General features: G+C 43.5%; 1 long non-coding RNA gene across 1 annotated transcript; it reads right to left on the minus strand.

Annotated features, from left to right (window-relative positions):
* Positions 1 to 8,446: 8,446 nt before the first annotated feature.
* LOC142427373 (uncharacterized) lies at positions 8,447 to 11,890 on the minus strand. Its single transcript, XR_012780034.1, has 3 exons — positions 11,773 to 11,890; positions 8,830 to 8,943; positions 8,447 to 8,674 (listed from the first exon to the last, which is right to left on the minus strand). It is a non-coding gene; the product is annotated as an uncharacterized LOC142427373 (long non-coding RNA).
* Positions 11,891 to 26,504: the final 14,614 nt, after the last annotated feature.

Consider the following 26,504-nt stretch of genomic DNA (forward strand, 5'->3'; position numbering starts at 1 on the left):
AAGAGTACACGATGTGTTGACGCAGCAGTGCTATTCCTCCTTTGAAATAAAAACTTAAGCCCGCTTCTATTTGAAGGACAGAAGTTGCTAACTTTTTTAGCTGGGATGTGGATAGACCATTACGAACAAGGAGAAAAACCTGAATACAAAATCTCCATTTCAAGTTGGCTTGCTAGAGCATCATCATCCTTAAGCACTGTCTATAAACACCCCGGCCGTGTTGCTCAGGGAGAGAGATTTTGATGGAAGATGTCATTCTGAATTCTACTATTAAATAAATATTTGTTCTCTGTTTTGTTACTGTTTTAGTTGGGGACAGGCTGTCCAAATCACCTTGACTGCATAACCTAATTTAAATAGATAAGGCAGATTGTGGAGCGCTTTTGTGTGTTTGTTTCAGACATACTCCCCCAGGCTCCCAACCAGTAAATCCTTAAAAGAGCAGGAAGCCTCATCTTTATCCAAAGAAATGACTGGTTGATGTGGACTTTCAACCCTGTAGTTAGAAACATATATGTAAACCACTAAACAAACAGAACGCAGGAAATAAACTACAGTTTAATTGTGGGCAATGCATGCTGTATATGTAAATTTAAACATGTCTCATATCCTTTGGCTTGGTTCATTAGGCAACGTGTGGAATTTACAGGGTTACACAGGAGTAACATGTTTGGGGCGTTGAGTGTGGAAATATCCCTCTTAATGATTTTCTCTGTGACTGACCTATTAGCCACTCACATCACACACTGTGAGCCTCGCTCTGCTTTTCCAGTGGCTGCCTCCATGCTGATGGTAAACAAGCCAGGAAACCACCTTCCTGGCTGTGTCCTAGCTTGCCTGCCCTCAGGAAGGCCAGTGAGGCTTGGGGAATAACATCCCAGGGGGACAGGTGTATTTAATGGGATCAGGTTTTTCCTTGGTCAAAAATATTTTTACCACAGAACTCTGATCACCAGGACTCTGAGAACAGTGCAGTAGTAGGTCTGCACCAGACAGACATAAGTAGAAGAAACAGAGAAAACATAAATAAATGGAGACGTAGAATTATGGCAACTCTATGTCTTTAGCTGTGCGGGGGTACAATGAGACACATCCTTGTGTTCAAAACTTCATCATACATTTGGAATACTGGTTATTCACACCATGACAGGGAGGTTTGGGGGAAATAAGAAGCTAAATATATGAGTAGAATAAAGGAGTATGTGTGAATTATGTCAATAAAACAGTTAAAACACAAAAAGCTCAAGCTATTACCTCTCCTCCATGCATAGTCTTGTTGTAGTGCATCAGTCAGATTCCAACTCACGGTAGAGCCGTGTGGTAGGGCAAAGCTGCCCCACAGGGTTTCCCAGGCTATTGTCTCTGCAGGAATGAATGGCCAGGTCTTTCTTCCACAGCACTGCTTTCAGTTAGCGGCTGAGAACTACTTAATGTAGTGCCATCAGGGCGTCCTCCACACATACTCTGGCTTCCCATGACCTACTTCCCATGTTATAACTAGAACATTCATTCGAAAGAGAAAACCATTTTATGTCAAAGCCTTCCCTCTCCATCTCAGAATCAAAGCTCGTCACAATGATCTCTTATATTCCCTGAAAATTGCCATGCTCTCGCCTACCTCATAATCATCCTGAATAGCCTTGGTGGCAGAGTGGCTATGTGTTGTGCTGCTAACTACAGGTCAGCAGTTCAAAATCATCAGCTGCTCCTCAGGAGAAAGACGAGGCTTTCTAATCCAGTGAATAGAGACAGTCCCAGAAACCCACAGGGGAAGTTCTAGCCTGTCCTAAAGGGTTGCTTTGAGTCAGCCTTGAGTGCAGGGCAGAGAGTTTGTTTGAGTTGTGTTCTTATTTTTCTCCTAACTGGAGTCCTTGGATGGAGCAGTGCATGCCCGTGACTGATCAAGAGATTGACAGTTTAAATTCACAAGCAACAACACCCTGAAGAAAGTCCTGGCATCGTACTTCAAAAATATGACCACTGAAAACCCCAAGAGTATCTTTCCTCTGTCACACGTGGGTCTCTGAGATTTGGAATCCCCTGGACGGCAACTGGTTGTTTGACTTTGGGCTAACTAGCTGCTACTTAAGGAACCCCGATGGTGTAGTGTATTATGTATTGGGCTGATAAACACAAGGTCACCAGTTCAATGCCACCAGCTGCTCTGTGGGAGAACAATGAGACTATCTTTTGACAAAAAGAATTTCATAGGTTCCCAAACTTATTTGGTTAACTAGCCCTTTACAGAAAAATAATACTCACTCAGCACTTCTCTGGTAATAGAAAACTTCTGTAGTATCGCCCATAACCTGGGATAAAGTGTAGGTATCTGCTGTTGCAACCTCCCTGCATCATTCCAGTGATCCCAACCTCCACCTCAGGGGAGCGCTTTTACTCACTTTGGGGAACACTGACTTGCAGGCTCCAGAAACACCAGGGGTCACTTCTAAGTCTGTCTTAGAGGGTCCCAATAGTTAGAATTGACTTGTTGATGATGGTGTGGTTTTAACTCCCACGCCTGCAGGTATTAGTGGCAAGATTGGTTCATCTGGACTCACAATGAGGATGAAATCTCAGGCTTGGTACTTATTGACTGTGGAAGTCCGGGCAAGTTCACCTAAGCGTCCTTACTGTTATGATTAAAGGATTCTGTCCCTTTCAAGCTTTCCTAACACATGGCCAGTTCCCACATATGCTTCATTCTTCTTGTGAAATCCTGTCTTGGGAAAAGCATACAGGTTTTGACTTATTTTATTGATAGTTAAGTTATAAAAAAGAATCCCTTGCTGGTGTCCACAATGTTTTACGACACATAAAAATTACTGGTGAAAAATTTCTAGTTGGTATGATAAAGTTTATTATGCCAACCTGGCTGACACATGTGGGCTTAATTGAAGCATGGAGGGATAAATGGCTCCGTGAGCCTCACCAATCTAATTCTCGGGTTTCTTGCTTTCTGATGGTTGGACCACGATGCAGTTGCCTTAGCCAGTTCCCTTCTTCAACTGGCAAGGCTCATTCCTGAAAGACATCCCTGAGGAGAAGCCACATAGGCCTACCCTGTTGCAGCCCTGGGTGCTGGTGAAGCCATGTGGAGACCCCTGCCAGTGCTGAGATGCTTACTAGCTCACTGATTCTGCTTTCCTCCTCAGTCAGCAATATTGCGTGTGTTTTGTGAGATGGAGGACTTTATGGGTTGGTGTCGGATGTATGGGCTAATATTGGACTTGTTGGCCTGGGCAGCACTGGGTTGGGATGTTTTCTTGATGTGCATTAACCTTTTAAATAAAACTCTCTTATACATGTTTCTGTGGACTTGTTTCTCCAATGTACCCAGACTGACACAATATGATTGTGGTTGTTTATTTTTAATGGAATAATGTACTGTATTCTGAAATCGCAGTTCTAAGTGTGTCATCGTGTCCTGATACACAGTCTTTAAAACATGGGAACACAGGCACAATGTTTCATTCTTGCCTCTGTGAGAGCTATCTCCAGGAATTGTAACAGAAGTCCTGTGTTTCCTGGACGTCTAACAAATAAGAAGGTGAATGATCTTGGTCTCGATTCAAATATAGAGAAATGATCCAACAAAGGTCATTTTGGCAAAGAAGGGGCTTATAAAATACTTTTTTGCATGTAGGTGGTTCGGGGGGAGTCTGGAAATGAGACCATTTAGCCACCACAGTGGGCTTCTCAGGGAGGTAATGCCATCTCCTGTTTGAATATTTGGGTGCATGTGATATGTTCTCTTTGCTTTTGGTGAATATTGGGGTTGGGAGAACTGACTCATTTTGGAGTGGTTCTCAAGCCTGGTTAACGAGCATAATCACTTATAACGGAGCTGTAAAAAAAACCCAGTGGACCATACCACAGTCCAAATCAATTAAACTTCTGACGTGCGAGCTAGGTGATTCCTGAAAGCAGTTCATATGAAAAAGAACTAGGCTGTCCACTTGTGGAGAATTAGTCACTGCCACCTCACGAATAGCAACAGAACTCTGTCATATATAGTGCCAGAAATAAGACCTCAGTTCAGAACACTCACTGCCAGTGAGTCGATGTCAACTCTTAGTGACCCTACAGGAAAGGACAGAAATGTCCCTGTGTTTCCCAGACTGTAACTCTTTAAGGGAGTAGAAAGCCCTGTCTTTCTCCCAAAAAACAGTGATGGTTTTGAAATGCTAATTAGTAGTTCATAGACCAATGAATAACTACTATACCACCAGGGCTCTTTCTCAGGATAGAAGGCACTCAAAATATGGTCAGGGAAGAGCTGCCAGCTCAAAGCAGAGTTGATCATAATGACGTGGATGGAATAAGTCCGTTGAGACCTTCATTTGCTGATAGAGGATGTCTCAATATGAGAAGAAACAGCGACAATGATCTAATCACTGAAACTCAGAATTATGAAGTACTAATACAGAAAAACCAGAACTCATAAAATATTACATGGAACTCATGAAGATCAATGTGCTAGGTATTAGTGAGCTGAAACGGACTGATATCTGCCATTTTGAATCAGACAGTCAAACAGTTTGCTATGCTGGGAATGACACATTCAAGAGGAATCACATTCATCTTCCTAAAGAACATTTCAAGATCTACTTGAAGTACAATGCTATTGTACTTCTCTCTGCATAAAAGAAAATCCAGTCAATACGGTTATGTAAATCGATGCATCAACCACTACAGCTAATGAAGAAACTGATGAATTTTATCATCATCTTCAGTCTGAAATTGATCAAACACAATCTGAATTCATGGATAATTATTGGTGATTGGAATTCAAAAGTTGGAAACAAAGAGGAAGAAACAATAATTGGAAAATATGGTCTTGGTGATAAAAATAAATCTGGAGATCACGATAGAATTTTACAAGACTAACAACTTCTTCATAGCAAATACCTGGAGTGGGCATACACAGGAATCAAACTGACTACAACAGTGGGAAGACAAGATAGAGAAGCTAAATGTCAGCAGCTAAACTCAGTCCGGGAGTCAACTGTGTAACATGCCATCAACTGCTCATAGCTAAGTTAAGATTCAAGCTGAAGAAAATTAAAACAAGCCCCCGGGAGCCAAATACAACCTTGAGTTTATCTCACCTGAATATTAAGGTGTCAGGAGCAGATTTGACTCACTAAACACCAAGGACAGGACACCTGATGAGTCGTGGGATATCACCGAGAACATGAAGAAAGCAAAAGATCACTGAAGAGACAGGAAAGAAAGGATCAAACTGGATGTCAGAAGAGACTCTGAAAAGTGCTTTCAATCATGGAGTATCTAAGGCACTTCATATGAAATGGAGCCAAAGAGCTGAACAGAAACTTTCAGAAAGGATCTGGAGAAGTATTACAATGAAATGTGCAGATACCTAGAGTGAGAAAACCAAAATGAAAGAACATATGCACTACATCTTCAATTAACTGAAGAAAACAAATCCAAGCTTGAAGGAGCTATATTGAAATATTCTATGGGGAAAATATTGAACGATCCAGGAAGCATCAAGTGAAGATGGAAAGAATACACATTACTCTCCCAAGAAGAACTAGTTGGCATTCCACCATTTCAAGAGGAAGGATATAAACAAGCACCAATAGTACTAATGGAAGATATTCAAGCTGCACTGACGGAATTCGCCAAAACCAGTTGCCAAGCATTGACTGAATTCAATTTCAAAAGTTTCAACAAATTGATGAAGCACTGGAAGCATCGGTGGAATGATGTTTTAGGGTTCTGGGATCCTGCTGGAATGATGCTCTGAGGGATCCATGACCCTGCCAGAATGATGCTGTTTGGGGTCCAGACCAAAACAGAACGATTCTCTGAGTCCGGGACCTGCCAGAAAAATTTTCTGGTGTATCTGAGACCTCTCCAGAAAGTTGCTCTCCCAGCAGAGAGATGCTCTGGGGGACTGGACTCCTCCGGAACCATCATCCACTAATTGCATGCTTCTATGGGGGTGCCGAAAACCCACTTCCCTCAAGCATATTTCTTGCGGTATTTCCGCTCCACAACACTCCATCTGCACACTCTCAGCACAAACTGGGGCCGACAAAAATTAAGAACAATTATTGTTAGTAGGCATTATGTTTGGCCCTAGAGAATCTTTAGAATAAAAGACTTACTTGAAGCATAAACTCTACCAAGCAAGCCAAACTATTTAGACGGTAATAAATGTCAAGTTTATAAATAACGTACTATAGTGGAGCAGGAGTGAACTTTGCATAAGATGTGAGAAGGCTAAACATTTAAACTGAGATCTGAGCAAATAATGAGCCATGTACAAAGCTGACGTTTTCATGGCTTGGTAGACTGATTGTTATCCAGAGGCAATATTCTACAACTCATCTACAGATTCAACCTCATTCCTCTCAAGGTTTGCTTTTCCAGAAAATGACAAGCTGATTCTAAAATTTCTATGGACATGTGACAGTTTTAGTATAGCCAAAATAATCTGGAGAAACAATAAAATCTAGGTGGAGAATGCTCATTGCCTGATATGAAAACTTACTAAAAAGCTATAGTAATTATACTGTGTAGTAGTGACATAAAGATAACGTATTGATGGAATATAATTGAGAGTCTAAAAATTCAACCTCATACATACATAGCTAAATGATTCAAAAAGAGTGCAGAGAAGTTACTGTGATTTCAGCAAATGCTGTCGAAACAACTAGATACAGGAAAAAAGAATGGGTTTTGACTGCCACCTTGCACTTTATGCAAACACTAACTCAAAATAGATCTTAAGACCTAAATGTAAGAGCCAAATCCTAAAACCCTTAATAGAAAACATATATATAAATGTCTGTGACCCTGGATTAGGGAATGGTTTCTTAAGATATCTTGCATTTTAAGCAATTATGACATCTTAAACATAAGCAGCCCAAGTTCAACATAAGTTGAACTTCATCAAAATTAAAGTCCCTTATAATTGGAAAGACACAATCAAGAATTTGAAAAAGGCAACCTACATCAGTAACTATTCATGATACCTAATAATCTTGTATTCAGAATACATAAATGCTATAAGTCAACAACTAAAACTCCACAAATTAAAAATTAGTCAAGAAGTTAGTCAGTACTCTAAAGATATAAGTATGTTAAACATAAACTATATAACTCTATTATACATTTAGTCTGAAATTTCTGTAAATTGTTTGAAACTGAAAAATATTAAAACAAGTCTACAAGAGCTAAAATATATTTTATGGCTATCCAATCTGAATTTAGGTAACATTTAATGAAATGAACACTAATTACCTGGGGGAGGAGGGGCGATATTAAGAACATCATATGTGAAGGAAGCAAAAGGTCATTAAACACAGAAAAGCAAGAAAAAAATCAAAGTGGATATCAGAAGAGACATTGAAATTGCTCATTACTTAAAGTAGCTAAGGCAAATGGAAGAAATGATAGAGTTAATAAAGTTGAACTGATAATTTCAAAGGGCAGCTCAGGAAGACAAAGTATTAAAAATTCATCATTTTTTCACCTTATATGCTACCAAGTCCTGACAGCCACCTCCACCCCCATCTGCCCCAAACCAAAATGGCTCTGATATCTCCCATCAGCCTCCACTACAATCCCTGTGCACAGCCACATTCTTGAACTATACCCACAACCTCCCCACTGCTCTCCCTGCATCCACACCTGCACTCTTTCTCCAAGTATCTGCACCAGGCTCCACACCGAAGCCCCAGTGATATACCTAATATTGCTATGACCATGTCACTGCTCCACTCAACTCCCTCCAAAAGTTCCCCGCCTTCATCAGGAAGCTGGATATCAGTTCTGGGAGGCTGGTTAGCACCAGAACCCAGCTGACCTGTGCCCAGCTCCTTCTTCTTGTCCTTTCAAATGCCTGTGTCCCTGAGGCATCTGAAAGGGAGGACAGGCCCCAACAATTTTCCTGGACTTTCATCCTCAGCTGTAAGTGTCCCGTGTCATTTCCACTTGGTCCAGCATCATTAGGATGTGTTTGCATGTCTCTCTGAAGCAAGGATCGCATCAGCAGCCACTGATTGCCTGCCAGACCTGCACTGAATCACTTAACCCACAAACATCTGGCCCACTTTAGGGACGAAACACTAGGGGCTCAATGAGGCTCAAAGACTTTCCCAAGGAAATCAGCTAATGAATAGAAAAACTAGAATTTGATTTCAATTCGGATGGTAGGGCCTATCAGCCTACACAGACATGCTGGAGGGCTTTTGTGTCTACACAGGAGCTGGATCTAGAAAGGACAGTGTGAACCTTCACGGAATGAACAAGAGCAGGTCTCTGCACAGGAACCACCCTCCACACTCAGGCAGGGACTGGAACAGAACTTCCCCCGAGTGACATGTCAAAGGTTACTGGTGGTTAACAGGGTCAGTTGCAGAAAGTGGGGGGTGGAGGGTAGAGGTGATGGGAAAATGACAAGGATCATGGAATGTTAGCTTTCAAACAGATTTTTATAATAGCTGTTAATAAGGCTTAAACCTGTAAATAACTGAACAGGCAAAAGTTGTGAGATAGATACAAGGGGGCTTCAAAAAGTTTGTGGGAAACTTCCATTCTTAGCAGATTTGTTAGAGTCATCACTGGGGCTTTTTCTTGCTTCTGGTTCCTTTGTTGGTCTGCTTTTGCACCTGCATGACCAGGTCCAGGGCCTTCTTGAAAGCTGGAATGACATGGTCCACTGGGGTGAGTGGTGTCCCCCAGGTCCCATACTCACTCAAGCAACAGCTGTCAACACCTGTAGTTGTTCAGGAGCCAGCAGAACTCCGACCCACTCCCCTGCCCCGACACCCCACACCCCCTTGCAACCAGCCTCACCTTGCAGGTAATTGAGAAGCAGGTCTACAGCGGGTTCTGCTTTATTCTCAATGTTCCCCGGGTTGTAGTCTGGCTGCTTGGACATCTCGGGAGAGCTTATCAGGTTGGACCTTGCTGCAACACAGAGGGAAAAGACCCAGCCAGTTCAGTAACTGCCAGTCAACGTAGCAAGTTATTCCTGGGGTCCTGACTCAGGTAAGGAATGCAAATGCCTGCATAGATGCCCACATCCTGCCTCCTGATCCTCATCCAGGTCCCCAAGCTTTGCCTACATCACAAAGCTAAGAGTCGGCTTTATTTCTTGACCCTGTATGCTACCAAATCCTGCCAGCCACCCCCCTCTATCATCTGCCCCCAACGCAAAATAGCTCCGATATTTCCCGTCAGCCCCCACCACAATCCCTATGTCACAGCCACACCTCCTTTCTGAACTATCCCAACCTCTTACCTGCTCTCCCTGCAGCCACACCTGCACCCTTTCTCCAAATACCTGCACCAGGCTCCACACTGAAGCCCCAGTGATATACATCATGCTGCCATGGTCATGTCACTGCTCTGCTCAACTCCCGCCAAAGGTTCCCTGTGCTCATCAAGAAGGAGGATGAGTTCTGGGAGGCTAGTTAGCACCAGGACCTGGCTGGCCTGTGTCCAGCTCTTTTTTCATGTCCTTTCAAATGCCTGTGTCCCTGAGGCACTTGAAAGGGAGGACAGGCCCCAGCAATGTTCCTGGACTTTCATCCTCAGCTGTAAGTGTCCCGTGGCCTCCTTTCCACGTGGTCCAGCATCATTAGGATGTGTGTGCATGTCTCTGCAGCACGGATCATATCAGCAGCCACTGACGGCATGCCAGACCTGCACTGAGTCGCTTAACCCACAAATATCTGGCCCGCTTCAGAGACGAACCACTAGAGGCTCAAATACTTTCCCAAGGAAATCAGCTAATGAATAGAAGCACTAGAATTTGATCTCAATTCTGACGGTAGGGCCTATCAGCCTACACAGACATGCTGGTGGGCTTTTGCCTCTGCACAGGAGCTGGGATCTAGAAAGTACAGTGTGAACCTTCACGGAATGAACAAGAGCTGTTCTCTGCAAATGAATCACCCTCCAAACTCAGGCAAGGACTTGAACAGAACTTCCCCCTGGCCAGGGGACTGTAGGAAGTCCCATGTGGCTTGGGGATGAGCTTTCCTAGAAGAGCTAGATTGGGTGGAGAATTAAGACTACAGTAGAGATCAGGTGTCCCGGTGTCTGGTGGGTTACATGCTGTACTTCTAACCACAAAGCCATCAGCTGGAAACTACTGGCTGGAAAAAGAGGCTTCCTACTCCTGTGTAGAGTTACAGTCTGGGAAACCCCCACAGGCAGTTCTACCCTATCCATAGGGTCGCTGGGTCAGAATAGCTGCCAGTGAGTTTTCATGGGAGCGCTGCCTCTTGTCATGCCAGCATGTGTTCAAGGAGTGGTGTGGAGCACCAGGCCAGCCCCTCAGTCCCTCACTAGCAGAGCCACACCCCACCTGGATGGTCTCCTTGAGCAACTCTACAGCCTCCTTCAACTCCCGGATCTAGCTCATGGCTTCGGTAAAGCTGGAAATTTTCCTAAAAGCGCTTACTCAAAACCAAAACCAAACCAAAAGTACCCTACAAACCAAGCAACACACTCGGAATTTTCATTAGAGCAGGGATAAAATGACTCCAGGTGGGAATACACAGTTAAAATGGAGTCGGCATAAATCTAAACATCGGACAAGCTACTTCTTCAGAGGCAGCAGAAACAGAAATATCCCTTTGGGCAATAGGCAGGAGCAGCTCCCACACTCCCCCACACTAACAGATTTGCAGAAATAATGGATCCAGTTCAATTGCCTGGATGTCTTTTACTGGCTACTTTCTCTGCATGAAAAACAATTACTGGTGGCAATTTCCTCCTGTCCCTCTTAAAGAAACCTTTCCTCCAGCTGTCTGTCCTCCACTAAGAAGCTTTCCTCCAGCTTTTTTCTGTTAAACACAAACAGGGTTTTTTAAAAATTAAATAACATGCAAAATTTTTTAAGAGTGTATGTGGGAACGGGGGGTCTTCCGTACTTGAAGGGTCTTGCCCTTCTTTGGAGACTTATATGCCTTCCCAAAGAAAGACTGGCCCTCTTTTTGGTTGAGTTCCTGCTCACCGAACCCCATCTTTGTACAGCTGGGCCGGTCTCTTTCTCCTTTTACTTGCCACCTGCCATACGGTTGACTGGTAGCCACCAACCTGGGTCACCTCCCTTGAGGTCCCAGTCCTGGACTTACCCCACAACCTGGGAATGCCAATCACACCTCAATGCGCGGTGGGTGCGCTGGATTATCACTTCAACACCCTCATGGCTGAGCGCGCTCCCCACTGCCGCCCTACAAGCTGTGAAGAATGAGCTAGGGCGTTTCTGGACTACCGGGTGCACCCCTCCCCCTCCCCTTCCCCGCTCCCAGAGAAGGCACCGCCCAGGGGAGCAGACTGGGCAAACCTCCGGAGGAAGCCCTAACGTTTTGTGCTCCAGCTGCAGCCACTCGCTTCCTGAACAGCAGTCACTTCGTGGTGAGAGAAGCCACAGACCCGGGGCTCACCTGTGAGCGGAAGACGTTCTAGGAGTTTCAGGGAGGAGCCACCGCTGTGTGAAAGGAAACCATGGAGCGGGGGAGACACGCAAAGTTCCCGCAATGAATCCGGAACCCCGACGCCCAAAGCCCCAGTCTGGGATCCTACTTTCTCCAACAGGAATTCTCCCTAGGAACCCCAACCAATCCCAAAACTGGGGGATGGAAGCAGCCCCTGGGACACCCTCCCACATCTCACCATGCGAGGGGCGCTGACGGAGCGGGGGAGGGGGAAGCAGGGCGCTTGCACGCAGCCAGGCTGCTGTGTGCACCAGGGTCACCCCAAACTGGTCACCGCGCGTCCCCTCACCTGGGCGCGCAGACTACACAGTGCTCAGGTTGCAGGCGCTTCTCTGGCACCACACACCAGGCAGAGCAAGTAGGACCCACGGTATGACACTCACTTCCGGCTAGGACACCGCCACTTCCGGCCCGTCTCAGCGTGACCCGGAAAGGGAGGAGAGTAGTCATGGGTGTGATCCGGAAACACATAAGTGAAAAAACAGGCAGGAGTTAAGGCTTCATTAAGCTGCATAGACATTCAGGAAAATAAGAATCTTACTTGATATGGCAGAGATTAATATGACATCATTCCCACCAACATTATTTGAAAGTTTGTTCTTCATTACACTGACCATACAGGAAGGGATTGCGATGAATTGGAAATAATAAAATGTGGAGGTCTTAGTGGGGAAAAAACCCGCAAACACCCAGATTCTTATCCTGACAAACGTTTAGATTATTATCAGATGTATGATCAAAGTCACATACCTCATAGACAGAACTGACTGAGCTAAAGGCACCAACTTCCCTATGTGACACTGAATATCCACATGGTACAAGGTGTGCTCAGGGCCACGTAAAAGAATAAGCAATATACTTCTACCATCGCAACACAATTTTAATGTTACACAAAACAAACTGAATATTTTCTTTTTTTCTTTTTAAACATTTTATTAGGGACTCATACAACTCTTATCACAATCCATACATCAATTTTGTAAAGCACATCTGTACATTCTTTGCCCTCATCATTTTCAAAGCATTTGCTCTCCACTTAAGCCCTATGCATCAGGTCTTCTTTTTTTTCCCCCTCCCTCTCCACTCCCCCTTCCCTCATGAACCCTCAATAATTTATAAATTATTGTTTTGTCATACCTTGCCCTGTCCGTCATCTCCCTTCACCCCTTTTCTGTTGTCCAAACTGAATATTTTTTTCATCTCTTAAGATACTGAAGTACACTCTAACTTCCATGTGGTGCTTATGCATGTCTGAGACTGAGAAAATAAACTACTACATCATCGGTCTAGTTTTGGACTATTGTTTATAAGGACAGTACCTGCTATGGTAAAGATGAAACAGTACGTTCTATAAAATGGAAAAACACAAAAGCCTAAGGAGCTTTTACTCTGCTCTCTATGGTTCTATGAGTCCAGAATTCATATGACAGGTCTGACTTTATTGTCCTTTTGAATATATGTTCTTATTCATATACGTAAAACCTTAGTGTGTTTGTGTATTTGAAAACTGGAGGTAAATACAATAGTAACATCACATTAAAACTGGTGCTTGGTAAAGTAGAGGGGCAGCAAACAAGAAGAAAACGTTTTAGATTGACAAAGGCAAACAACGGGCTCAAATATACGAACAATTATGAAGATGGTATAGTACAGGCCAGTGTTTCTTCCTGTGGTACACAGGGTCACTATGATTTAGAACTCACTTAATGACACCAAACAATAACAACTTCCATTGTACACTGGCTCTAAGTACAATAAGTACTAAAATGTTAGAATATTTCTTTTAAAAATAAGCATTAACTTAATAATCATTCAGAACAGTTGTTGAAAACATATAATCATGGTTTTAAAATATATAACTGCAAGATTAATCAAGAGTTAAGGACAATATTGAACAACTGTAGATCTGCATGAGAAAATTTTTTTTATTTTACAACTGCAGAGAATGTGGGGTAAAAGCATTTAAAAATACACTCTACAACGGGATATATTATACTGGTGTTTTAACAACACAGTAACAAATTTGATGATTTCATGACTCTAATTAATTGAGGAGAATGATTACATCATATACCCTAATAGTTTATGTGCAGGTTTGTGGAAATGGGATTGATTGAGTTAGAGAGCACCTATCCCTGCCTTTGAGTTCATATTTCACCTTGACTGAGTGGGATTATTATCAGGGATGCAAGGATGTTTCAACATTAGAAAAAATATTAATGTAACCGACTACATAAACAGGGAAAAGAATAAGAACCCTTTGATCATGTTAATAGATGTAGAAAAGATATATGACAATATCCAACACCCATTCCTGATAAAAACACTCAATAATATGGAAACAGAAGGGAGAGACCTCAACACAACAAATGTATTAAAGGAAACACTGTTGGTGAAGGACAATTAGATGATTGGAACTTGCTGGAAATAAGACACTGTTATGCACGCAGAAAGTTTTCTTCAAAAGAGTAATACAAAACCCACAGACTGGGGGGAATACATCTTTAGCAATGAGGAGATCGATACAGAGGTGGAGGGGGACAAGGAGGAGCAGAAGACAACTGTGGCATTTTCAGGAATCTCTAATCTAGATGCTCACCTGAGCATGCACCTGGGAAAAGGAGGCTGGAGTCTGGGTGGTCTAGCATAGGGAGCAGAGCCTGAAATCAGTGTCTGAGGATGAAGTTTTGTAAAGGGTCTTTCCGTTGTGGCTCTTGAGTCTACAAGGCTTAGGCCTCTTTGACTTGCGTGATTGGAGGAGTTCATGAGGAAGTCATATGGTGCCAGGAGAGGCATGGTCAAGTGGAGCAGATGGCATCAGGTGCTATCAGGTATGTCTCTGTAATCCATGCAATGGGAGTGTCTCTTGGGGATATTCCCAGTTGGGATGCCTGCTCTCCACCCACCACTTTCTGTCAGCTTGTCTTTCTGCCATGGCTTGTGTGTTGTTGTGTTTCAAATGCAGGCAGGGTCACCCAAAATGAACAGGTTTCAGCAGAGCTTCCAGACTATGCAACTAAGAATGAATCAGTTGCCACTCCAGGTGCTGAAGCTCACCTCTTGGCCCCTCCCTCCCCATCTCTTCCAGGTCACACCCCTTAGGGCAGACTCCACCCCACCCCCTACCTAGGTGATGCAATTTCCTGTTGAACCTACTTCCTCTGACTGAGAAGGTTCAGAGTGAGCTTCCCACAAGCATAGGTGAGTCTCTATGTTTCCATGTGGATTCCATGAATGGAGGCCCCTGCAGGGTGACGTCCCCAGCTGTGTCTTGGTTCCTGAGGACATTACAATTCCCGCACCCTGTCGGCCCCTGTTCCAGGACGCCATGATCCCCTGGGACATTTCCATTTAAATCCTTTCTGAGCTGGGTACAGGCCTCAGAGCATTCACGCATGGGAATACTCTGCCTCCTTTATCCTGCCCAGAACCCCTCATGCACCCTCACCTCTCAAGCCAGAAAGGCCCGATTGGGTGTAGTTTCTTGTCTGGTGTCCGTTCCCTCCATGTCAGGTGTCAGGCATGAGAGCAAGGGACCCCAGAGTGGCCTTTACCGAAAGGAGCGGCCAGCCTTGCAGTTATCAGGCCACCCCATGATGACTGTGGTCTGTATTAGAGTTTAACTTCCCAGCACCTTGCTTTGCAAAAGGGTGCCATAGCAGTCACAGCCCCAAACCCCGCACAGTTTAAGTCCTCACATCGAGTAAACCTCCACTGAGTGTGTTCTGCCCAGGAAGCAAGGCTGTAGGTAATCTGGCCCTCAGGCAGAGGACTTTTGAGAGTGGATTACCTTCAACTCTCCAGGCAGCCCAGGGAGGGGCAGTGTCTCTTGGATGTTTGCCTGCATGTGTGTCCTTGATGGAGGTCACCAAATGGTTTAGGGGCTCTCCTGGACAGGAGCCAAGTCCAATCAGCCTTGCCCTGACTGCATCGGTCAGGAGGCCCTGGACCCATCTTGTAAGCCCGCTATCTAAGGATGGAAGTGTCTGTCATTGTGATGTATTCATTGATCACCAATCATGCTTTTGTGGCAGTTTCCTTTGCCCTGCCCCACCCCTACAACCTCTTTAATTCACATCTCAATTGTGAACCTGGGAAGCCATTTCAACCTCTTGTTGGTCGCTTCCCTCTTCCAGATACATGATTTGTTTGTGTCTTTACTTTGTCTTTGTCTCTTAACATTTAAAAAAATATTCTCTTTAAACTATATTTAAAATGGGGTCTCCTTTTTCATCTAAAACAGATCTTGACTGCGTGTGCTTCCTTAGTCATTTCTGCCCATCGGAAACTAGCTTGTGCTCTGTTTCAGACTGCAAAAGGGACTCCAATCTCAAATAAAATTTAAAGAGAACATTTATTAATAATCAGAAATAATTCGGTGGAGGATTTAATCTATGGGGATGTTAGGTAGCTTAGCCTAGGGAATTGGGAAGTCCATTACGCATGCCCAGGAGAGCCAGCAAAGACAAAAGCTGGATTTACCCGCTGGTGGGCTTGGATGGGCGTTACACCTGGATCAGCCCACCTGGGCTGGGTGATTGCAATTCAGCCAATGGGATCGACCTGGGGTCGTTCACCACACCTCCCCCGGGAACCCTTGGAAAGGCAGGGACCAGAAGGGAGAGGGTCTCTTGGGCGCCTGGTCTCTTGGTCTTGTCTTGTTTGGGTGGTCTGGTGGTCTTTTGGGAGGAGAGAGATCCTTGCGTGTCCCGGAGCAGTCTCTGCCAGGCCGCATGGTCAAAGGAATCCTATGGGTGCCGCGTAAACCTGATGCTTCTTTGAACTTTCATTAAATTCACTTGGATCACAAGCCCGGCTTTGGCATGAAATCTTTCTCGCGTGGAGCTAAGGACCGAGGCTGAGATTTAGACCGGAGAGAGAAACCTAACAGGGATGCCCTTCAAATGGACGTTAGGCATGCACTGCCATCCACAGCCCTTTACTAACTGGGGTGCTAAGACTTTAATCTCTACTAGAGCTCCTGGGTTTTGTCTCTGCTGATGCTGCACCTTTCCACTTGGAGTGTGAAGAGCACCTCAGCTCAGACATTGGTTGTGTTAATGGCTCACCTCTTTATCACTGCGCTCTTCTACCCGTGCCACCACCCCCTTATCTTCCCTGGTGACTCGTAGATCATTGCTGACCCAGATTTAATGTCCACTCTTTTTATTAACAGGGAATTTTGGTTTCCTTTATCATCCTTTGATTTGCAGAATCCAGAAAATATTTTGTTTTCAGGTCATTTTGTGTATCAATCTGGAGAAAGAATAGCTTTTCTTCAACTGTAAAGAGTTTCCGTTTTGAAAATTCAGAGGCAGTCAGAAGTGACTCGATGACAGTGAGTTTTGGTTTTGTGCATTAATATTATCTTTTAGTGACACATGCCTTCAAAGTAAGCACTTTTTTGGTTGTTTTGAGTTCTTTTCACAGTTACATAGTATTTAAAGCGTTCATTTATCAGTTATCCTAGTGGGTACAGACAATGTTTCATAGAACCCAATTCTAATTATATAAATTGATTTAATCCTTTTGATGTATTTATTTCATTTGTTAACTGTTTCTTCTTCAATTTATTTGATTTGACTGTGTAAGAATTGTGTCCTACTAAGGTTAACTCCTAATTTTAAAAATATTGGGTCACAATTATTCCTAATACAAGGTGACATTCAAATATATAATTCTTATATATAGTAAGATATCATCTTATTGAAAATAAAGTTACCATTTTCTATCTCCCACGGCATGGAAATACTTAATTGTTCTAACCCTTTATCCAAGTACTCTTGTTAAAAGGCTTGTTTTATTCGCTGCTTTATTGTTCTCAGGTGCACTCTGGTGCACTGTTTGTGATGCCATAGGACCTTAAACTTTTCCTTGTGGTTTCTAGGCTATAATTAATATGTAACCAGATTGCCACATCATGGGATACAACTGCTTACATTTCGTGGAGTTGCCATACATTTACTGTAGCAGTAGGACTTATTCACTAAGTAATTTAGATAGGTCAAATTCTCAGTAGGCTTACATGTTTTTCACTATGGGCATGGTGATTCTTAATGAAAATTATTTTGCGTTTCTGATTTAGTCATATTTTCAACATAAAACCAATGTTTGTCCATAGACATGAATATGCTTTCATCATGTTTGTTTTCCCTTTGGTTAGGTTCCATGTCATGTTAATTCCATCTCATGGCAACTTCATGTGTTACAGAGCAGAACAGCTCATAGCATTTCTGGAGTATCATTTGTGGAAATAGATCTCCAGTCCTGTCTTCCACATAATGCAGGCTGAATTTAATCCATCAACCCTTAGTGGAACAGTCTAGTTCAAGCGGTGTGTGCCACCTACAAACCTTCCTTGTCTTTAACCCCAAAAAGCAAACTCACTGCCACAATGTCAATTCTCACTCATAGTGTTCCTATGTAGGTATCTGAGATTCAAAATCTATACAGGAACAACCAGCCTCGTTTTTCTTATACAGATCTGCTGGTGTAGTTGAACTGCCAGCTTTGAGAGTAGGAAATGAAACCAGGATTCTCCCCCACCCCTAGAAATTAACCCAGCCAAACAGATGCCATCAAACCCACACCAACTCCTGCAGACTCCATGTGTGTCATTGCACAGGGATGTTGCAGAGGGGTTTCAGTGACTGGTTTCTCAAAGGCTTTCTTCCCGGAGACTCTGAGTAGACAGAAACTTTGAATCTCTCCATGAACATCTATCCATGGTAACCATTATAATGCTCAGGGACATCAAAAACTAAGCCAGGCACACATGCGTGCATGTGCACACATTCCAGAACCTATGGGACCTGGCATTCTTTCAAAGAAGGAAAACTCTAAACTATAAAATGAGGTTGAATTTTTAACTATAACATGAGAAACCACCTTTTTGAATATGCAAAATTTGCAGGACTCAGAAAAATTAAGTCATTCTGTTAATTTTCAGCTCTCACAATTTTCTTTTTTTTTAAACGTTTTATTAGGGGCTCATACAACTCTTATCACAATCCATACGTATACATTACATCAATTGTATAAAGCACATCCATACATTCCCTGCTCCAATCATTCTCAAAGCATTTGCTCTCCACTTAAGCCCTTTGCATCAGGTCCTCTTTTTTTTTCTTTTTTTTCCCCTCCCTCCTCGCTCCCCCCGCCCTCATGTGCCCTTGGTAATTTATACATCGTTATTTTGTCATATCTTGCCCTATCCGGAGTCTCCCTTCCCCCCCTTCTCTGCCGTCCCTCTCCCAGGGAGGAGGTCACATGTGGATCCTTGTAATCAGTTCCCCCTTTCCAACCCACTCACCCTATACTCTCCCAGCATTGCCCCTCACACCCTTGGTCCTGAAGGTATCCACCCTGGATTCCCTGTGCCTCTAGCCCTCATATGTACCAGTGTACAACCTCTGTCCTATCCAGCCCTGCAAGGTAGAATTTTGATCATGGTAGTTGTGGGGAGGAAGCATCCAGGATCTGGGGGAAAGCTGTGTTCTTCATCGGTACTACCTTCCACCCTGACTGACCGATCTCCTCTCCTAACCCCTCTATGAGGGGATCTCCAGTGGCCGACACTTGGGCCTTGGGTCTCCACTTTGCACTTCCCCCGTCATTCAATATGGTATATATATATATATATACATATATTCTTTTTTTTTTTTGCATGATGCCTTATACCTGGTCCCTTGGGCACCTCGTGATCGCATTGGCTGGTGTGCTTCTTCCATGTGGGCTTTTTTGCTTCTGAGCTACATGGCTGCTTGTTCACCTTCAAGCCGTTAGGATCCCAGACATTATCTCTTTTGATAGCCGGGCACGATCCGCTTTCTTCGCCACATTTGCTTATGCACCCATTTGTCTTCAGCAATCCTATCATGGAGGTGTGCAGCCAATGATATGATGATTAATTGTTCTTTGATGCCTGATAACTGATCCCTTCGGGACCACTCGATGACCCAGGCTGGTGTGTTCTTCCATGTGGACTTTGTTGCTTCTGAGCTTGATGGCCGCTTGTTTATCTTCTAGCCTTTAAGACCCCAGTCACTATCTCTTTTGATAGCTGGGCACCATCAGTTTTCTTCACCACATTTACTTGTTCACCCACTTTGGCTTCAGCAGCTATGTCGGGAGAGTGAGCATCATAGAGTGCCAATTTAATAAAAGAAAGTATTCATGCATTGAGGGAGTGCTTGAGTAGAGGCCCAAGGTCCTTCAGCCACCTTAATATTAAACCTATAAATGTAGACACTTAGATCTATTTCCCCATCCTCATATATATGTTTGCATGTACATGTCTTTGTCTAGACCTCCATAAATGCCCCTTGACTCCCAGCTCCTTCCTCCATCTCCCTTGACTTTCCTCCTGCCCCACTACCATGCTCCATCCCCACCTGGGCTACAGCTATACCTCTTCTCTACGCAACCTTACCCTGGATCGTTCCCCATCAGGCCTGCCACTCACCCCTCACTACCATTTTGGGTCCCATGTTGTTCCCTTGTCCCTGTGTTTATTAACACCACTTCCTTACCCTCCTCCCCCTCCCCCACCCGGAACTGTCTGTCCCATTGTTTTTCCTCCAGATAGTTCATCCAGCCTGTCCTATTCAAACAGACATGTGGAGACACTAACATGCACTAAAACAAGACAGAGGAAAACAAAGCAACAGTATACAACCAGACAACAAAACAACAAAAACAAACCACTGACAAAGAACAAAACAAAACACTTCACAAAAGAAAGGCTTGTAGTTCGTTCAAGGATCATTTGCTGGCCCTTAGGAGCGTTTTCCAGTCCAGTCTGTTGGGGCACCACGCCCTGCCCCAAAGTCTACCTTCAGCATTCCCTGGGGACCTTGCCACTCCATTCCCCTGCTGTTCCACTGCACTCCCCCAGTGCTTTGCCTCGGTGTGGGTGTGGTGGGATCAGGTCAGGTGCAATTCCCACACTGTGTCTCCGGTGCTATCCCCTGTATCGCCCTTAGCCACTGAGGGGCATCATGTCTCATAGTAGGGCCAGCCATGTTGTTCTCTCTGTAGACTGGCTGCTCTACTCCGGAACATCATCCTCACGGCCTGGTGGGCCAGGCTGTGTTCCACTGTCTTCTCCTGCCCCTTCATCTGCTCCCATGTGCTCTGATCAGATATGTCCATCTCCCGGAGCTGCAGAATCAATGTCATCCTTTGAAACAAATTCTTTTTGGGGGAGGGGCAGGAATACACTTAATTTTTGGTGCTGGGGCCAGCCTCCCAGACCTCTCCACTGGTTCCCTACTCCATGCCGGGATATTGCATTCACACCTTGTGGCACTGGGTTGAAGTCTGGTCCCACTTTCCTGTGAAGATATAAACAATACCCTCCCCTTGGGTGGATTAGTACCTCATGCCCCCACTTCCCTTTGATTCCTTATAGTCATCCTTTTATTTTCCTTTCCCCACCTCCTCCACTGTTGTCTACCTTGTGCATCCCTGGTTTTGGTCTGGTCTCTGCCATACTACACAGACTTCACCCCAGAAATGTTTGTATACAGTAGATTTATTCCCTATGCCACTTTTGCATTAAAAAAAAAATTTTTTAATACTTACATCAGCGGGCTCATGTTGTACTTGTCCTTTTGTGCCTGACTTACTTTGCTTAGCATGATTTCCTCCAGTTCTTCCCATGCCGCTATGTGCCTCATACGTTCATCACTGCTTTTTAGTGATGCGTAGTACTCCATTGTATGTTTATACCACAGTTTTTTTTAATCCAATCGTCAGGTGATGGAAATTTGGGTTGCTTCCAACTCCTTGCAATTGTGAACTGTGCCGCAATGAACATTGGAGCACAGATGTCTGGTCTTGATTTGTTCCTTGCCTCTTCTGGGTATATGCCCAGTAGGAGGATTGCTGGGTCATATGGTAACTCTATTTCCATCTGTTTTAGGTATCGCCAGATTGATTTCCATAGTGGCTGTATATACTTACAGGCCCACCAGCAGTGGATGAGAGTTCCTGTCTCCCCACAGCCCCTCCAACACTTGTTGCTTTCTGATTTTTTGAATTGGGCTACCTTTGAGGGTGTCAGGTGGTACCTCATTGTTGTTTTAATTTGCATTTCTCTTATGGCTAAAGATCGGGAACATTTTCTCATATGTTTGTTGGCCATTCGGATTTCTGTCCTTGTAAAATTTCTGTTCAAGTCCTTTGCGAACCTTTCTAGTGGGCTATTGGTTTTTGTTTTTGTTTTTTGGAAGCTAGCAGAGTATTCTAGGTTTTAGTAATAAGGCCTTTGTCTGATATGTCATTGCTAAAGATGTTTTCCCAGTTTGTGGAATCTCTTATTACTCTCTTGGTGAATTCTTTAGATGTACACAAGTGTTTTATCTTCAGTATATCCCATTTGTCAATTTGTGCCTCCTCTGTGTTTGTGTCCTTCCCTACTTCTGATAGCCTGTGCATTCCCTGCGCCAAAGTTCTCAAGTTGGTCCCAATTCCCTCATTGATGGCCCTAATAGTTTGGGGTTTAACTTCAAGGTCTGTGATCCACCTTGAGTTTATTCTTGTGCATGGAGTGAGATAAGGGTCTTCCTTCATTTTTCTGCATGTTGATATCCATTTTTTCCAGCACCACTTGTTAAAGAGGGCATCGGCTTCCCATTTGATATATTTGGGGCCCTTATCAAAGATCAGCTGTGTGTATGCTGATGCTTTTATTTCTGGGTTTTCAGTTCTTTTCCATTGGTCTGAGTATCTGTCATTGTACCAATACCATGCAGTTTTGAGAACTGTGGCTGCATAGTATGTGCCAAAGTCAGGTAAAGCATGCCCTCCTACAGTGTCCTTCTTCTTGAGGAGTTCTCTGCTAATTCTGGGTTTCTCCCTCTCCATATGAAGTTGGTAATCAGTTTTTCCATTTTTTTTGAAGAAAGGTGATGGTAATTGTATTGGGGTGGCATTAAACTTATATAGTGCTTTTGGCAGAACTGACATCTTAACTATATTAAGTCTCCCAATCCAAGAGCATGGAATATTCTTCCATTTGTTGAGGTTGCTCTTGGTTTCTTGTAATAGTGTTCTATAGTTTTCCCTATATAGGGCTTTTGTTTTTTCAGTCAGGTGTATCCCTAGATATTTCAATTTGTGTTTGGCTATTGTGAAGGGTACGACCTTTTTGATCTCTTCTTCTGTGGTCTTATATGATGTGTATAATAGTCCGAAGGACTTCTGTTTGTTGATCTTGTATCCTGACACTCTGCCAAACTCCTCTATTGCTTCCAGTACTCCACTTGTGGAACTTTTGGGATTTTCCATATATAGAATCATATCAACTGCAAATAACAATAGTTTCACCTCTTCCTTCCCCAGACGAATACCTTTGATGTCACTTCTTTGCCTTATGCTGTTAGCTAAAACCTCCAGCACGATATTAAATAGGAGTGGGGACAAGGGGCATCCTTGTCTGGTCCTTTTTCAGTGGGATTGTGTTAGTCTTTTCTCCATTGACTACCACTTTGGCTGTTGGTTTTTCATATATAGCTTGTATTGTCTTGAGGAACTTTCCTTCCATTCCTATCTTCGCTAGTGTCTTAAACAGGAATTGGTGTTGGATGTTGTCGAATGCTTTTTCTGCGTCTATTGATATAATCATTTGATTCTTATACTTTTTCATGTCAATGTGACAAATAATACTGATGGTCTTTCATATGTTGGACCATCCCTGCATCCCTGGTATGAATCCCACTTGGTCATGGTGAATTATTTATTTTATATACTTTTGTATTCTGTTGGCTAGTATTTTGTTAAGGATTTTTGCATCAATGTTCATTAGGGATATTGGTCTGTAATTCTCGATTCTTGTGGGATCCTTGCCCGGTTTGGGTATCAGAGTTATACTAGCTTCATAGAAGGAGTTTGGGAGTTTGCCATCTTTTTCTATGTTCTGGAAAAGTTTGTGTAGGATTGGTATTAGTTCTTCCCTGAATGCTTGGTAGAATTCTCCAGTGTAGCCATCTGGTCCAGGGAATTTTTTTGTTGGAAATCCCTTGATAACCTTTTCTATTTCTTCTATTGCTATGGGTCTGTTGAGATTCTTGATGTCCACTGAGGATAGTCTAGGGAGGGATTGTTTTTCCAGGAATTTGTCCATGTCTTCCAAATTGTTGAATTCACTGGAGTACAATCCTTCATAGTACTGTGTAACTATCCTTTTGATTTCATTAGGGTCTGTTGTAATGACCCCTCTTTCATCCCTTATTCTTGCTATTGAGATTTGTTCCCTCCTTTCTTTGGTTAGGTTTGCCAATGGTCTATCGATCCTGTTTATCCTTTCAAAGAACCAACTTTTAGCGATATTAATTTTTTCCATTGTGTTTTTATTTTTCCTCTCCTGACTCTCATCCCTGATTTTTATAATTTCTTTTGCTATTAGTAGGGTTTTCCTGCTGACTCTGCTCTAGTTTTTGTAAATTTTGTGTCAGCGTATCCATCATGAGTCTCTCTTTCTTTCTTAGGTGTGCTTGTATTGCTATGAACCTTCCTCTGATGACTGCCTTTGCTGTGTCCCATAAGTTTTGGTACATCGTGTGCTCATTTTCGTTGGTTTCTAGAAATTTCCTGATTTCGTCTCTGATCTGCACCAGTATGCACTCCTTTTGCAGTATAGAGTTATTCATCCTCCAATTATTTGCTCTTATTTTCTTCGTCTTCTTTTTGCTGATTTCCAGTCTTATGGCACAGTGGTCAGAGAGAGAGGCCTGCATTATTTCAATGTACTTAAATTTATGTAGATTTACCTTTTGCCCCAGCATGTGGTCTATTTTTGAATATGTGCCATGGGGACTTGAAAAGAATGTGAAATTTTTTTATTTGGATGAAAAGCTCTGTAAATATCTATTAGGTCAAATTGTCTAATTGTGGATATTAGCTCTCTAGTCTCCTTGTTGAGTTTCTTTCCCTGTGATCTATCTTTCTCAGTGAGTGGTGTGTTGAAGTCGCCCACTATAATTGTCGAGTCTGTGATTTCTTTCTTAATCTTTTGGAGTGTTTGGTTGACTGACGTATTGAGCTGGTCTCTCATTCGGGGAATATATGTTTACAATGCTTAGTGGTTTATTGTCTATGATTCCCTTGAGCATTATATAGTGGCCCTCTTTATCTCTTTTTATGGTTTGCACTTTTAGGTCAATTTTATCCGAGATAAGGATTGCAACACCTGCTTTTTTTGTATTGCTGTTTGCTTGGTAGGTCCTTCTCCAGCCTTTGATTCTCAGCCTATTTTTGTCTGTAGCCTTGAGATGTGTCTCCTATAGGCAGCAAATTGATGGGTTGTGTTTTCTAAGCCATTGCTGTCTTGGGGTCTGTTTTCTCTTTGTTGTGCTTTGGGTGAGGTTGTTCTATGTGTTGGTCTCTTATTTGTGCTTGGTGAGTGTTGTTCTTCTGCTCATACTGAGTCGGCGAGGATCTTTTGTAAGGCTGGGTTTGTTGTAACATATTTTTTGAGTTTTTCCTTGTCTGGGAAGACTTTTACTTCTCCATCAATCTTGATCAATAATTTGGCTGGGTAGAGTATTCTTGGATTTGCGTTGTTTTCCTTCAACTTTTGAAATATGTTACTCCACTCTCTCCTTTTTTTCATAGTTTCTGCTGATAGGTCTGAGCATATCCTTATGTTTTGAACTTTATATGTGATTGCTTGTTTTGCCCTAGCTGCTCTCATGATTTTCTCCTTTTCCTCAAAGTTGGATAATTTAACTATTATGTGCCTTGGTGATTTCTTCTTGGGGTCCCGTTGTGCTGGTGTTCTTTCAGCCTCCTGGATGGTTGCTTGGTTTTCATTCATTAGACTGGGGAAGTTTTCCTCCAAGAATTCTCTCGCTATAGTTGCAGATGACTTCTTTGTTGTGCCTTCCTCCAGTAGGCCAATAATTCTAATGTTGTTCCTCTTCATAGCATCAGACATAGCTCTTAGGTTTGCTTCGGCTTCTCTGATGCTCTTATTAGATTTTTGTTCACGTTTATTAAAGTCTGCTTGGCTGTCCTCCAAGACACTGATGTGGTTCTCTGATTCCTCCAATAGATTCTCAAGGAACATGATTTTGCTCTTGTTTTTCGTTATTTCCTCCCTAAGCTTCTGTATTTCCCTTTGGTGTATGTCTTTTATCTCCTCTATCGTTTCATCTCTTTTCTGTATTGTTTCCCTCATATCTTGCATGGCTCCAAGCAGCATTCTGAGAATTTCTTTGTATGGTATCTCAATGTCTGCTTCTTCTATGTATGTTGCTATGTTCAGCACATCTTCTGCCTTTGTCTTTTGTTTCTCCTGTTTTTTTCGTTGAGGTCGTTGGGGCTGATGGCTGTTTGCGTTGAGTTGTTTTTGAGGGACCAGGTGCCATTTTCTAGTCACTCTCTGGAAGACTTATAGGAATGCTTCTTCGAACTGCCTACAGCTGATTTTGCTAGGTTATTAACCTACCACTTTATCTTCCTGTGGCTTCCCTATCAGGGGAGTGCCCCAGATGGCAGGTTGGCTGCCTGCCCCAGTGGTGCAGAGGCTGGGCTGAAGTCCCTGCTATTGGTTTGAATATTGATAAGTGTTGGCTGAGCTGCCTTATGTCCCCAGGTACACAGGCAGGAACTCCCTGGTGAGGAGCCTGAGGAGTATCCCCTGGAGAGCAAGCAGGCCTTTCCCTAGCCTTGGGCTATCTATGCAGGTTGGAGCTCACCTAGCTGGGTGTGGCCCAGGCGCAAATACCCTAGGGCAATGGGAGTGTCCTGTAAGTCTGCAATGGAGTGTGAGAGAGCAGTTCAGGAACAAGAGGGGGAGAAAAATTAAAAAGTGAGACTGGACTGTGCCGGGGTACAGGGAAGTGAGGGAAGGAAAAGCAACTGTGCAGCTGAGTGCCACTCCCTGCCTGTGGACCTGCAAGGGCCCACTCCCTGCCCCAAGCCCCAGCGGCAATCCACAGCTGAGCACCAAGAACAGTCGCAAGAAAGCAGCTGAGCACCAAGAACAGTCGCAAGAAAGCTGCTGAGCAGCCCCCA

This window comes from Tenrec ecaudatus, chromosome 15 (genome assembly GCF_050624435.1).
Source record: "Tenrec ecaudatus isolate mTenEca1 chromosome 15, mTenEca1.hap1, whole genome shotgun sequence".
NCBI lineage: Eukaryota > Metazoa > Chordata > Mammalia > Afrosoricida > Tenrecidae > Tenrec > Tenrec ecaudatus.